Source organism: Ylistrum balloti, unplaced genomic scaffold (assembly GCF_031769215.1).
Source record: "Ylistrum balloti isolate Yb309-2 unplaced genomic scaffold, AGI_CSIRO_Ybal_v1 Utg370686, whole genome shotgun sequence".
NCBI classification, from domain to species: Eukaryota; Metazoa; Mollusca; class Bivalvia; order Pectinida; family Pectinidae; genus Ylistrum; species Ylistrum balloti.
The window spans coordinates 9,662-24,180 of NW_026782413.1; positions in this window are offsets into that span (position 1 = coordinate 9,662).

Genomic DNA, 14,519 nt, shown 5'->3' on the forward strand with positions numbered 1-14,519 from the left:
GAAGATTGGAATGATTCTGTTATATTAGTTTATCAAAGTGTGGACAACGTTAACTGCGAAATATTAGGAATGTTCCGCAAAGTGGCACTCTCTGAGACCATTACTTTACTGAAAAGTGTATGCAGTGATTGTTACAGGAATTATCATAACAAATCTGAGAAAGAAAAATCAGTTTCGGACCCCGTTCCATTTTTGGGTACCGTTCGGTTTTAAGAAGCACCACGTGATACATTGATATAAAGATATTCGGATTAATGAAAAGCTTTATCCGGACAACCCATTATGCATTGTTAAGTCAATATATTCATTTGTGTTAATATCCAATGTTGTTGACACACAAAACCTTACTATTACAGGATTCTTTATCTTCATTTTTTGTAATTTAAGAAACTCTGTTTTTTGCATTAAGCGTCAGTGACGAGGCCTTTACGAACCAGCAAAACGTTTAGTTCAGTATTCGACTACATCATGTAAATTCATATTGAAAAGTGCTTTTTACATGTAAATGTATCTTTCGGCCAATCTTTAGTGCTATCATGATTAAAACTATAGTATTTCCAGTAGGACATTGTTTAAGTACAGGTTACTGTACATAGTCATTACTTTGCAACATAAGTATATTTTACACCAAAAACATTCAAAAAGATATTGACATAAACAAATAGAGTTGTGCAATTCTTTGCTATCCTACTTCTAAACAATCGAATTGAAAAGTATGTATAGAATGTATTGATACATTAAAAATCCTGTCTAGACTCACAAATATCTCATAATCTGGCAGTGCTGGCTTTGAGCAGGTAGAAATTGGTGTACTCTTATTTACACCTAACTAAAAAACGTTTGATGTTTGACAACGACCGTCTTCCACAATTATTTCAACACTAAATGAAGGCTTGTAATCAATACTACTTTTATAGATTTTTTTCTAGTCATTACAAAACTAATTATAGAAAAAAATATAAAAAGCAATTTCATGACAGCTCATTTTCATTAGTACTTTCGGTTTGTATAGTGTTACCTGTAAGGACAGTGCGAGATAATGAGCCATTTAGCTGTAATCAATTTATTACATTATGTGTGTGAGTTAACGAAACAGCTATAAGCGTTAAGAGAATGTTGGTGTTGCATTGTATTGTGAGGTATACCACCTTGAAACATAGTCAAGAGGTAGATCTGTTGTTGTTTTTGAAAGGTAGATCGCAGTGTCATCTCACGCAAATAACCGGAACTAATTAATGAAAGGTATTCTTTCTAATGTAATGGTTGTAAAATTGATTAATTAGAAGAGCTGATCTGATCGTTCGTGTTTATTGTGTACACCAATACAAAGGATAGATAAATCTTGTGATATACATCATTAATGAACATGTCCAATTAGTAACCTTTTTTGTCCAGATCACCTGCCTTTGTACAATTTTTCTCCGCTAGACAATTCTAGCAAAGAGCAGAAACACACGACAGACAATCCAGTGTACCATCACTCTCAATGGCAATGCTCGAGATTTACACCAAGGTAACTGGCCTAATGACGTCATTGTTAAATGTGTCATTGTCATGCGTTAAGTTGCTTCAGATAATATCCAAAGTTAATGTGATGTTTTATTAGTATCAATTTTTATGTCAATTACATTTGAAATGACATTTTTTTCTCTGATGAGTGCGAACCATATTTTTCAACATTTTGTTTACAATTTATCATATTTGCTTTCATCGCAAAGATCCAATTATGGCCATGTCTCAAATTATGTGGTATAATATAAAGAAGAATTTATGTGTTCACAAGGCATGCTGGTCTGTAATCAATGTCAGTTAATTAAAAAGAAATTTAAATTTTAACTCCAATTTCCTGTTTGTTTTTATTATTATCATTATCATTTTCAGAATACAATAACGTTAATAGAACACCATATAATCAATGAAGTGTGGTTGTGTGTGTGTGTGTGTGTGTGTGTGTGTGTGTGTGTGTGTGTGTGTAAGTGTGTGTGTGTGAGTGTGTGTGTGTGAGGGTGTGAGGGTGTGATGATGATGATGATGATGAGATAGATTTAAGAGACCTTTTCATATATAGGAAGATGAGACGGGGTTTTTATCCAGGAATAATCCGGTATATCTTTTATCAGGTACTGTGTCGGGTATAGGAAAGAGTATAGGGTTATCGTATATGTTGAAACTTGCCTGACAAATTCACCACACTTCTCTGTAGATAATGTCGGTGTTTGTCGTTTATAAATCAACATACGATTACATTAATCCGAAAACACTTTCGTTTTACTTTCTTATTAGCTTAATACAGCTAGGAGAGTCAGTTTGGTGGAGCTTAATTTTCAAGGTCACAAGTTTACCGTTAATAACGTTTTAAAACAAAACAATTTTTTGTCAGCAACTTATATAGAAAGTATCGATATACTGTTTAGAGTCCAGGAATCGTTTACCTATAGTGTACAACACTTAATGGAGTATAAATTACGTTTATGTCTTTTATAGGGGTTTGTTTAACATTCAATACGTGTTCAATCCCAGTCGTTGTTTATATAACTGATAACTGAAAATACATGTTGCGCATTGTCGGGTGGTTAGAAGAAAGATAGCTACACGAGGAGAGCTTGGGAGGAGGGGAGGGAGGTTAGGGGTGGGGGGAGGGGGGTGTGGGGGTGGGGGGTTGGGGGTGAGTAGTGACAGAGATAACCATATAACCCGTCTTTACTGATAAACGACAAGGACATTTCATCTGTCGACAGCCACGCATGTCTACGAGGTGTTCAAAACGTCAGTGAGAGGAATCAACATGAATGTTTGCAACGTGACACGTCCATGGAAAGGCCGTTATAGTGGACGTAACACCCGTTAGATAAATATAATAGATAGATAAATGAGACGTGACCATATCTATCTCTCCTGGTTAATTATAATCATCTGCACTGACACTGAATAAGCCCAAGTCGCACGGTCCATTGGATCCAAAGTCGCACGGTCCATTGGATCTCAAGTCGAACGGTCCATTCGATCCTAAGTCGCACGGTCCATTGGATTCCAAGACTTACGGTCCATTGGATTCCAAGACTTACGGTCCATTGGATCCCAAGTCCTACGGGCCATTGGATCCCAAGACTTACGGTCCATTGGATTCCAAGTCATACGGGCCATTGGATCCAAATCTTACGGTCCATTGGATCCCAAGTCGTACGGGCCATTGGATCCCAAGACTTACGGTCCATTGGATCACAAGTCATACGGTCCATTGAATCCCAAATCTTACGGTCCATTGGATTTCAAGTCTTACGGTCCCTAAAGAAACAGCTATCGGTATTCAGACCAGGTGGAATAGAATACACAACGGTTCTTGTTTCTTTTTTAACCATTTAAATGCAGGAGTGAAAAAAACTTCTTTTAAATAACATGACATTTCTAAAACCGTCAATAAAATAAGACTTTATGATGATCTAGAGAACGAACTAGAGCCGAATTCTGACACCATAATGGTTTGCCAATGATTTTTAAATACTTGTTAAATATGCATATGTACTATAAAGACACTTTTGTGCCGATGAATCGCTTTGTTACGATATTGTAACTACTCTTTGTAGTCAAACAGACGGGCTTCGTTCATTGCACTATGGGGAATTTAAACTAAAATGTAGAAAATTATCACAGTTTTCTCACGAACTGTTACAAATACCGCAAAAAGGATCCATCTTCAATTGTACTTTACTTAGGTAGTGATGTGAACATAGTTGACATTCTTTCAAATGTTGAACAGAACATTCAGATCAAATCTGCACATAAAGATCTTAAAACAAAGACATCATATGTTAGAAATATGGCACTAAGAACAATACCTTCGTTACTGGTGTTTGTGTATCTCAGAGACAAATTTTAGTATACAATAGGGCGGTATACAGGCTAGGTTAAAGAGTACATGTAACAAAGTAATAGTACAAATGGAGGCCACGATACAGCATTATTGTTCGTGGTATTTAAGTCATTCAGCTGCAAACAATATGTCGCTTCCGTCATTCAAAATTTGTTGGAATGCCGAAGTTTGTTTGCCCTTTTAAATTTGTGTAGATTTATCATTCAATGAGAAAACACAACTCTATTGGTTTTATACAACTTCCGGTTAGAGACTTTTGGTTCTATACAACTTATAGGTAGAGACTCTATCGGTTCTATACAACTTATAGGTAGAGACTCTATCGGTTCTATACAACATCCGGTTAAAAACACTATCGGTTCTATACAACCTCTGGTAAGAGACTCTATCGGTTCTATACAACTTCCTGTTAGAGACTCTATCGGCTCTATACAACATCCGCTTAGAGATTCTATCGGCTCTATACAACTTCCGGTTAAAGACACTATCGGTTCTATACAACCTCTGGTAAGAGACTCTATCGGTTCTATACAACTTCCTGTTAGAGACTCTATCGGCTCTATACAACATCCGCTTAGAGATTCTATCGGCTCAATACAACTTCCGATTAAAGACACTATCGGATCTATACAACTTCCGGTTAGAGACTTTTGGTTCTATACAACTTATAGTTAGAGACTCTATCAGTTCTATACAACTTCCGGAAAGAGACTCTATTGGCTTCGTTTAGCTTCCGGTTAAAGACGCTATCGGTTCCATACAACCTCCGGTAAGAGTCTCTATCGGTTCTATACAACTTCCGGTTAGAGACTTTTGGTTCTATACAACTTATAGTTAGAGTCTCTATCGGTTCTATACAACTTCTAATCAGAGACTCTATTGCTTCTGTACAAATAGTCATATGTACTTCTGAAGTCAGATTTCGCGTGTTTTTGCGTATTTTTGGTTGATATTTTGTGTCGTGATTTTGATGATTTGTGTATTTTAGGTACCATGTAGCTGTGATTCTGAGTATTTGTTGTTCGATGTAGTTGTGTTGCCTTATATGTGTGAATATGCGGTTCTGTGTAATTGTGTGGCCATGTAGTTGTGGTTCTGTGTATTTGTGTGGCCGTGTACTTGTGAATCTGTGTATTTGTGTGGCCGTGTAGTTGTAATTCTGTGTATTTGTGTGGCCGTGTAGTTGTAATTCTGTGTATTTGTGTGGCCGTGTAGTTGTGGTTCTGTGTATTTGTGTGTACCGTGTCATATGTACTTCTGTGTATTTGTGTGGCCGTGTTAATTCTGTGTATTTGTGTGGCCGTGTAGTTGTGGTTCTGTGTATTTGTGTGGCCGTGTATTTGTAATTCTGTGTATTTGTGTGGCCGTGTAGTTGTGGTTCTGTGTATTTGTGTGGCCGTGTAGTAGCGGTTCTGTGTATTTGTGTGGCCGTGTAGTTGTGGTTTTGTGTATTTGTGTGGCCGTGTAGTTGTTGTTCTGTGTATTTGTGTGGCCGTGTAGTTGTGGTTCTGTGTATTTGTGTGGCCGTGTAGTTGTGGTTCTGTGTATTTGTGTGGCCGTGTAGATGTGGTTCTGTGTATTTGTGTGGCCGTGTATATGTGGTTCCGTGTATTTGTGTGGCCGTGTAGCTGTGGTTCTGTGTATTTGTGTGGCCGTGTAGTTGCGGTTCTGTGTATTTGTGTGGCCGTGTAGTTGTGGTTCTGTGTATTTGTGTGGCCGTGTAGTTGTGGTTCTGTGTATTTGTGTGGCCGTGTAGTTGTAATTCTGTGTATTTGTGTGGCCGTGTAGTTGTGGTTCTGTGTATTTTTGTTGCCGTGTAGATGTAATTCTGTGTATTTGTGTGGCCGTGTAGTTGTGAATCTGTGTATTTGTGTGGCCGTGTAGTTGTAATTCTGTGTATTTGTGTGGCCGTGTAGTTGTAATTCTGTGTATTTGTGTGGCCGTGTAGTTGTAATTCTGTGTATTTGTGTGGCCGTGTAGTTGCGGTTCTGTGTATTTGTGTGGCCGTGTAGTTGTGGTTTTGTGTATTTATGTGGCCGTGTAGTTGTGAATCTGTGTATTTGTGTTGTCGTGTATTCCGCACTTCCTGCTTTACTCTCTGACAAGCACTTCGTCATTTTAAACATTTTCTCTGTAATTATTTCTCGTATGGGTGTGCCTATTTTTAAATAAAAACTAACACAACCTACACACGGTCCATTTAATCAAATGAGTGTATCTACCACTTTCCCAAAATTCATTGTTACTCGATGAAGAGACAGTTTAGTGGGCCCGAGTTATCACTTAATGATATTTCAACATATTATACATTATAACAACATATGGTTACATAGCTCCGCATATGTATCATAAGAAATCACATTAATCTATTTAGGACAGTCTTTTGATATGTAATCTAACACTTGACGAAAACACCTTAATTTTAACAAAACAGCACAATAAGTCGTCTCCGTAACTGAAATTCATTTATTAGAATATTAACTTAAATGTGTTACAACTGACAACAGGGGCATTATGAATAAAGAAACATAATTTTTTAAGAAATGTATCCCTTCCGTTTTCGGAAATTGTATCTACATTCCCTTTGTCGACGTAAGATATGTGCTTTCTAATCCGGGATTGTATGTACAGCGGATCGTGTTTCGATTAGCAACACTTGATGTAGGGGAACACATATTAAGTGGCTAAAAGACGTAATAGAGTGTTTGCATTCAAACAAAACACAGTGGAGTTAAATATCCAATCCCCAGGTCGAACCATCGTAACCTGAGATTAAAGTCTCATTGACCACGATTTTACGACTGTAAAACGGACCCCCTCTTTGTTCCCGTAGGTATGGGGTGGTTGTCACTTCAGTAGGATGGTTTAATATCTAAAGTGGAGTCAAACTGGTTTTTTCCGATTGATATATTCAATATAGATTGGACGTTAATCCCCAGAACGAACGACCCGATTTTCTAGATGTCGTTTTCAACTGAAAGTTGTTTTTATTTTGCAATCTTAATGCATTGATATAAAAGCATTTATTTTGAAAATGGACCACAACATGTTGTCAATAACGATAAAGGCATTGTTTATTACAAAATTCGGTCTGAACAGAGAAAAACAAGATCCCATTCTGTCTTTGTAATGTTGCTGAATAGAACTGTATGCACCATTTAAATACAATACAGACAGCAAAGTAAGGAAGTAAATAAGGCAGGGGTGATTGTAACCAGGCAGACATGATCACTGGTTCCTCTGATACCACGTCACATCAACTCTTATCTTTAAAACAGAGCATTAACCTTTTATCTCTGTCATTAATTCAATTTGTCAATATCTCGTGAGGGATTCAGGCAAATCGTCAAATACCAAAAAGATACGTGCAGTACATAATGAACAGAGTGCACGTGACTTTTTATCGTGAATTTTACCTTATACATAGACATGTATATGTTAAATCTTCGTTATATAGGAATGATGTGAAATTTTAAAAGAATTATTTCTTATGCGTCCAATGCAGTACCCATCGCCCGAACTTTAACAAAATCACAGCACGAACTTCATTATTCTTCTCATTTATAAAATACTTAACGGTCGTGATCTTCAATTATCAATAAAAGTGAAGAGAAGAAAAATGTCAGGTTTTTAAAAAGCTATACACAAAGGTCAACAAGGACAAAAAGGTAGCTAAGTGGGACACTGAAACACCAAGAGATGTCAGCCGGTCAAGACACGCCTACAACACAAGTGCGTGTACACCCACGCAACAGCCTGACATATCGACTCAACAGCATATATTCCCACCACAGGGAAAATACCCGCTTATCTACAAAACATAAATTCTTATTTAAAATCGATCAAATGAGCGGAAAATATTTTTTTTAAATAAAGATTTACAAAGAGAACTCCGCGTGTTATGAAAGGCTAAGAATAGTTTTCTTTGACATAACCACACAACGGACAAGCCCACATAACAGGACACATCCACAAAACGGACACGCCCACATAACAAGACACAACCACACAATGAACACGCCCACATAACAGGACACAGTCACACAATGAACACGCCCACATAACAGGACACAACCACACAATGAACACGCCTACATAACAGGACACAACCACACAACGGACACGCCCACATAACAGGACACAACCACAATGGACACGCCCACATAACAGGACACAACCATACAACGGACACGCCCACATAACGGGACACAGTCACACAAAGGACACGCTCACATAACAGGACACAACCACAATGGACACGCCCATATAACAGGACACAACCACAATGGACACGCCCACATAACAGGACACAACCACATAACGGGACACGCCCACATAACGGGACACAACCACACAGCGGACACGCTCACATAACGGGACACAAAAACAATGGACACGCCCACATAACAGGACACAACCACACAACGGACACGCCCACATAACGGGACACAGTCACACAAATGACACGCTTACATAACAGGACACAACCACAATGGACACGCCCACATAACAGGACACAACCACAATGGACACGCCCACATAACAGGACACAACCACAATGGACACGCCCACATAACAGGACACAACCACATAACGGGACACGCCCACATAACGGGACACAACCACACAGCGGACACGCTCACATAACGGGACACAGTCACACAACGGACACGCTAACATAACGGGACACAGTCACACAACGGACACGCTCACATAACAGGACACAACCACATAACGGACACGCCCACATAACGGGACACAGTCCCACAACGGACACGCTCATATAACAGGACACAAATACACAACGGGCACGCCACCACAAAAGAACACAAGATAAACAGACAGAACCCTTCACAACATAAGTCAATCAAGACAGTTCACCTTTATTGGAATCATATGATCTGCTCAGAGAGCTTTTTACCCGAAATACGCACTCGAAAAGAAATTTTTCCCACGAAATAGGGTGTAAGTCATCTAAGTAAGTATATCTATATGGAAGAAAGGGAACGCTCTATTGTGCAAGCTTTATGATATCCCCCAAACATTTTGCCTAACATATTTCCTCGAATCTTCCGGTTACGTTCATGACACACACAGATAGAGAAAATAAAAGTATCAGGAACATTGTAGACATGAGGGCTTCACACTATACAAAGCATCCTGTTGTTTTGTTGTTATATCGCTGTGTATGACGATGGAAAGGTCTCTTTCAGAGATAAACGGACTGGACTGTACAAGACAACGTTGACAGCTAGTAGATAGGGAACCTTTAGATCAGACATGCAATGACGTTACCCTGTACAGAAAATGGAAATGTGCGAAGGGCGATAACTGTGACAAGCCGAGATAAGATGGCTGTAAATACCACTGGCACTAACAGAAAGGTAGCATGTGGTGACTCTGTCACAATGGTGGTATCTTATTGTGTTTAATGATCAGTTTATCGATATGTCAGAAATACAACATCACTTCAAGTGTCATTGGCGCGGCTCAGAATATACCTATGTATTTGACGATGTTCTGAAATTATTAGATATATAAAAATTACGAAATTGATTGAATTATTGGCCTAGTGCAATTTCACATCTAGATTTTAACCTTTCTTTCGATCACTTTAGATATATACCTTAGCGTCACTGACGAGTCCTAAAATGACGAAATAATTGCATGATGCAGTTCCATTGTTTGGCTGTACTGTATCTAACTCTAAATGTGTATTAAAAGACAAAGGGTAGATCAACTGAGTAGTCAGTCTACTCAAAATGAGGGGTACCTTGGCTTTCTATTAGTTATCTGGTGTTTAGCGGCCCCTGATAGTAAAGCTGACAGTGAAGGATGTTTGGTTGTGAAAGTTGACCTGAACTCCACAATATCACTTACTTGTGCCTTTCTGCCCAACAGAAGAGTGATGAGGGGGTTATCACTTTGTATGGTTTATTGTTGATTTGCGTCCTATTAATAGCCAGAGTCATTTGGGCCAGAACCCGGCGACTCCACGTAGACTTCGAACCCGTGACCCAGAGGTGGGGACCAAGTGATAAAGATTATGCGGCATTTGACTCCTATAACTGTACCTTGAAAGACACACCGTGTGTCGATTAACAACAGATTGACAACCTTGTTACTGTCAGATTTGTCTGTCAGGACATACTTACATTATAGATCATTTTGAAAATATCATTTAATCAGATTTGTTGTTAGCACGTGCACGGAAGTGCAGTAAATAATGTCTTAAGTACGAAAATTATCGCCTAGAAAGTAAAAAAAGCAATAAGTGTTTCTATCTACGCAAGTTCATGGCCCACTTATCGTCAATGTACTTCATGAGAAAACAGACAGAAAGAATTGGACTGTGATGGCGGGCTAGGCGCATGGACTAATTAACGGCATTCGATAACATTTTACCGGGGGAAAATCCCAAATAAATTATAAGATGGATACAGGATTTCTTAGCAAACGAGGACAGACAGTATACGGAAAGAGATTACCATCATACAAGCACTCTGTCCTTAATGGGATACCATGAGGAAGTCATGTTATTCTTAAGTCATGAAAATTGTTTTAAATATTCTACCACTCTGTACCTGTCCCTACCAATTTTGTAATGGCACAAAGATGACGAATCACCGATCTTTGATATTGCTTGAAAAAAAGTTAAACTTATGATGAAATAAATGGTTACTGATGTTTCATCCCAAACCATGTAATGTCCTTACACTATCTACAGGCGGCAGAAGGATTACGAAGTACCAGTTAAAATACAATACAGATCTTACCCGGCTGGAGAACATTACGTCACAGAGTGGAGATTTAATCGACCAGACACTCATTAATGGTCCCCACTGACCTGAATCAGACACCAGGTAAAGCCAGCTGTAATGGCAGTAATCATTTGTCCACTTGTTTTCAAAAAGCAGACACAAGTGGAGTCTGGCATTTAAATTCTGCACAATCTAAGATATATTGATTAAGATTGTATACTGAAGCTTCCAAGTCTTGCCTACGGACGAAGAGACATTCATCGACTTACCGTCATGTTTGAGTCTTTAAACGATTTTTGTGTAGTTTAAGGACAAATTGAACTTTAAAAAATTGATTAATGAATTATAGGCCATAATAAGCACTGAAACAATGTCTTCTGAATGACAAAGAAGAAGAGCATGGCTTTACGTAAAAGATGTCTACCTGATGGAACAGATCTACGTTATTTCATCAGAAAAAGATATTAATTTTGAAAATCAAATAATTGTAGTAATGCTAGCTGTCACGGTTATCTTTAAAAAGATGTAGAAATACACACGTCCTTTATTCTCATTTATTATGATTAAATATATATCAATAATTATGTATGAAACAGTATGAAGCAACGTCTCACTTATTTTGAAATTGAAACAGTACGAAACGCCGCAGTCAAGAAGAGTTATCGTTCTTTATGCGACAGTTGTATCTTTTATGTATCACGTACATGCCGCACATTTCTATCACCTTATATACATTCTACAAAAAGGTCACTTCTCTCTGCATATGTAAGGGTATTTCTTACAGCGTTTTCTTATACAAACATGGATTATGTACAGCTCTCGATGACCATTCATGTGTTTGGGAAACTGTGTTTGATGAAGAACAAACGAACGCGGTGTAAGGGCGATAACTGTAACTTGCTTATGGGACATTATTCGCGCAGACGGGCAAAGCGGCATGCTGATCCGGGCCTTAGTCACCACTATTTTATAAGAAACATACAGAACATTTAATATTTCTAGGGGCCATTATACAATGGTTTCTGTGATATTTTGGGGTAATGAACCTAGCCAAACAGGATTTATGACTGTTGTTTTTTTTACCCAGACATGTCTACATTTCAATATAACACACCAGACTAGAGTATTTTGTCTCTATTTTCTGTTTGCAGGACACACATTTTATTTTCTGTTTGCAGGACACACATTTTACTGAAGAAAACCAGAATTTTATTAGAAACGAATGGGGTTTTGATTGTTATTTCAACTCTTTTTTTAAGTCTAATTGTAGAGGGGTGGCTATTATGTTGAACAATAACTGTGAAATTAAGGTAAATAAAGAAAAGACGGAATTATCAAGAAACTTTTTAGCCCTTGATATTTTGATAGAAGGTACAAAAATTACACTTATATCACTGTAATGTATGGGCCAAACACAGACGCGCCAATTTTTTTTGATATTCTAGTAGACACTATTGACGATTTTGGTAATGATAAGTTTATTATATGCGGAGATTTTAACCTGGTTCTAAATCCAGAGTTAGACTATGATAGGGGTTATAAAAATGTTAATAATCAGAAAGCTAGACAGAAACTGCTAGAAATTATTGATAGTTACTGTCTTGTTGATATTTATAGGGAATTACATTCAGATTGTAAAAGATACACTTGGAGGAAAAAGACTTCTTTTTAATATCAGAAAACTTGTTATCAAGCGTTTTAAGTTCAGTTATAGAACCAGGGTACAGATCCGATCATTCGTTTTCTTTACTTAAGTTAAAATTAAGTGAATTCATAAGGGGTAGGGGATTGTGGAAATCTAATTCATCTCTTTTATATGATGAAGAATACTTGAAATTAGTAAAAAAAAAAGTGATTTTAGATACAAAAAGCTAGTATTGTCTTCCGGTATACAACTAAAATGCTATAGATACTATTTCAGATACAGATATTGAATTTATGATTGATGACCAACTTTTTCTTGAAACCTTACTCATGGAAATTAGGGGGGAAACAATATCATATTCATCATATAGAAAGAAAGTACTGAACAGAAATGAAGTTTTACTTACGAACACTATTCAGTACATGGAGGAACAAGACCAAGTAGATATTGAAGAATTAGATGTTAAGAAGAAAAAAGAGTTGGAAAACATTGGAATTAAGTTAAAGGTAGTGTAATAAGATCAAGAGCTAGATGGCAGGAAGAAGGGGAAAAAACCAACAAAATATTTTTTCAATTTAGAAAACAGAAATTTTGTTTAAAAAATAATACCAAATATAGAGAAAGGGAATACTGTAATAACACGCCAAGAGGATATTCTAGAGGAGGTTAGCCGTTTTTATGAATGTTTATATAATGACACCTCTGAAATAGAAGATATTAATTTAACTGAATATTTGGACGCCTTTGAGGTCCCAAAATTAGACAATAGTGAGGCAGAAAATCTAGAAGGGGAAATTACATTAGAAGAGGCAGCAAGAGTGTTGAAAAATATGAAAAATAACAAAAGTCCTGGTACGGATGGTTATACAGTTGAATTTTTTAAATGTTTTGGAAGCAGTAAGGGTTTTTTATTGTAAGATATGTAAACTGGGGATATAAAAAAGGTATCCTTTCTGTAACGCAAAGACATGGTGTTATTACATGTATTCCCAGGGGAGATAAGCCTAGGCAGTTCTTAAAAAATTGGAGGCCTTTAATGTTATTGAATATTAGTTATAAAATTGCATCAGGTTGTATAGCAGGTAGAATAAGGTCAGTTTTAAATAAGTTAATATGTGAAGATCCAATAGGATTTATTTCAGGCCGTTACGTTGGGGAAAACACACGACTGGTATACAATATCATGCAACTTGCTGAAGATTTCAATATTCCGGGAATGGTTTTAATGTTAGATTTTGAGAAAGCTTTTGATTCGGTTTCGTGGAAATCTGTTGACAAGGTATTTAGTTATTTTAATTTTGGTCCTGACATTCGAAAATGGGTTAAGGTTTTACATACTAATGTATCAGATACTGTAAATCAGGGGGGTCACCTGTCATCGGTTGTTAATGTCAAAAGACGCTGTCGTCAAGGCGATCCAATAGCTCCGTATATTTTTATTCTATGTGTAGAAATACTAGGTATTAGATTCAGAAATAATAATAGAATTAAGGGTATAGAGGTTAATAGTTGTCCAGTTCTCATTTCACAATATGCCGACGACACCACCCTTATATTAGATGGCTCAGAAATTTCCCTGAAAGAATCTATTGTTGAATTGGATAAGTTTGCAAAACTATCTGGTTTGAAACTTAATATTGATAAAACTCAGGTTATTTGGATCGGGAATAAAATTTATAGTAGTGATACTTTTTACCTGAATTGAACTTACAGTGGGGACGGGATAAATTTACACTTCTAGGAATAGATTTTAGTGTGAATCTACAGGAAATTCCCAAAATTAACTTTGACAAAAAATTAGTTAAGCTTAAGACACTTATTAAGACTTGGAATAGAAGTCTTACACCCATTGGGAAAATAGTTCTGATCAAATCTCTCCTGCTCTTACAATTAAATCATTTATTTATATTTATACCAAACCCTGATGAACATTTCTTGCAGAATATTAACTCCATTTTTTATAGCTTTATATGGAATAGTAAGGTAGATAAAATAAAAAGAGATATTATGACTCAGAATTATCATGAGGGAGGACTCAAAATGGTAAGCATTAAGGTATTTATGGATTCTTTGAAATTGAGTTGGATTAGACGATTAATTCAGAAGCCATCTAAGTGGCAATTAGTTTTTAATTCGCTATTTGATTTACAAAAACTTTCTACATGCGGGAGTGGGTATATTCAAGAGTGTTTGAAAAACTGTAAGAACAAATTTGGGAAAGATGTATTCAAAGCTTGGGTAA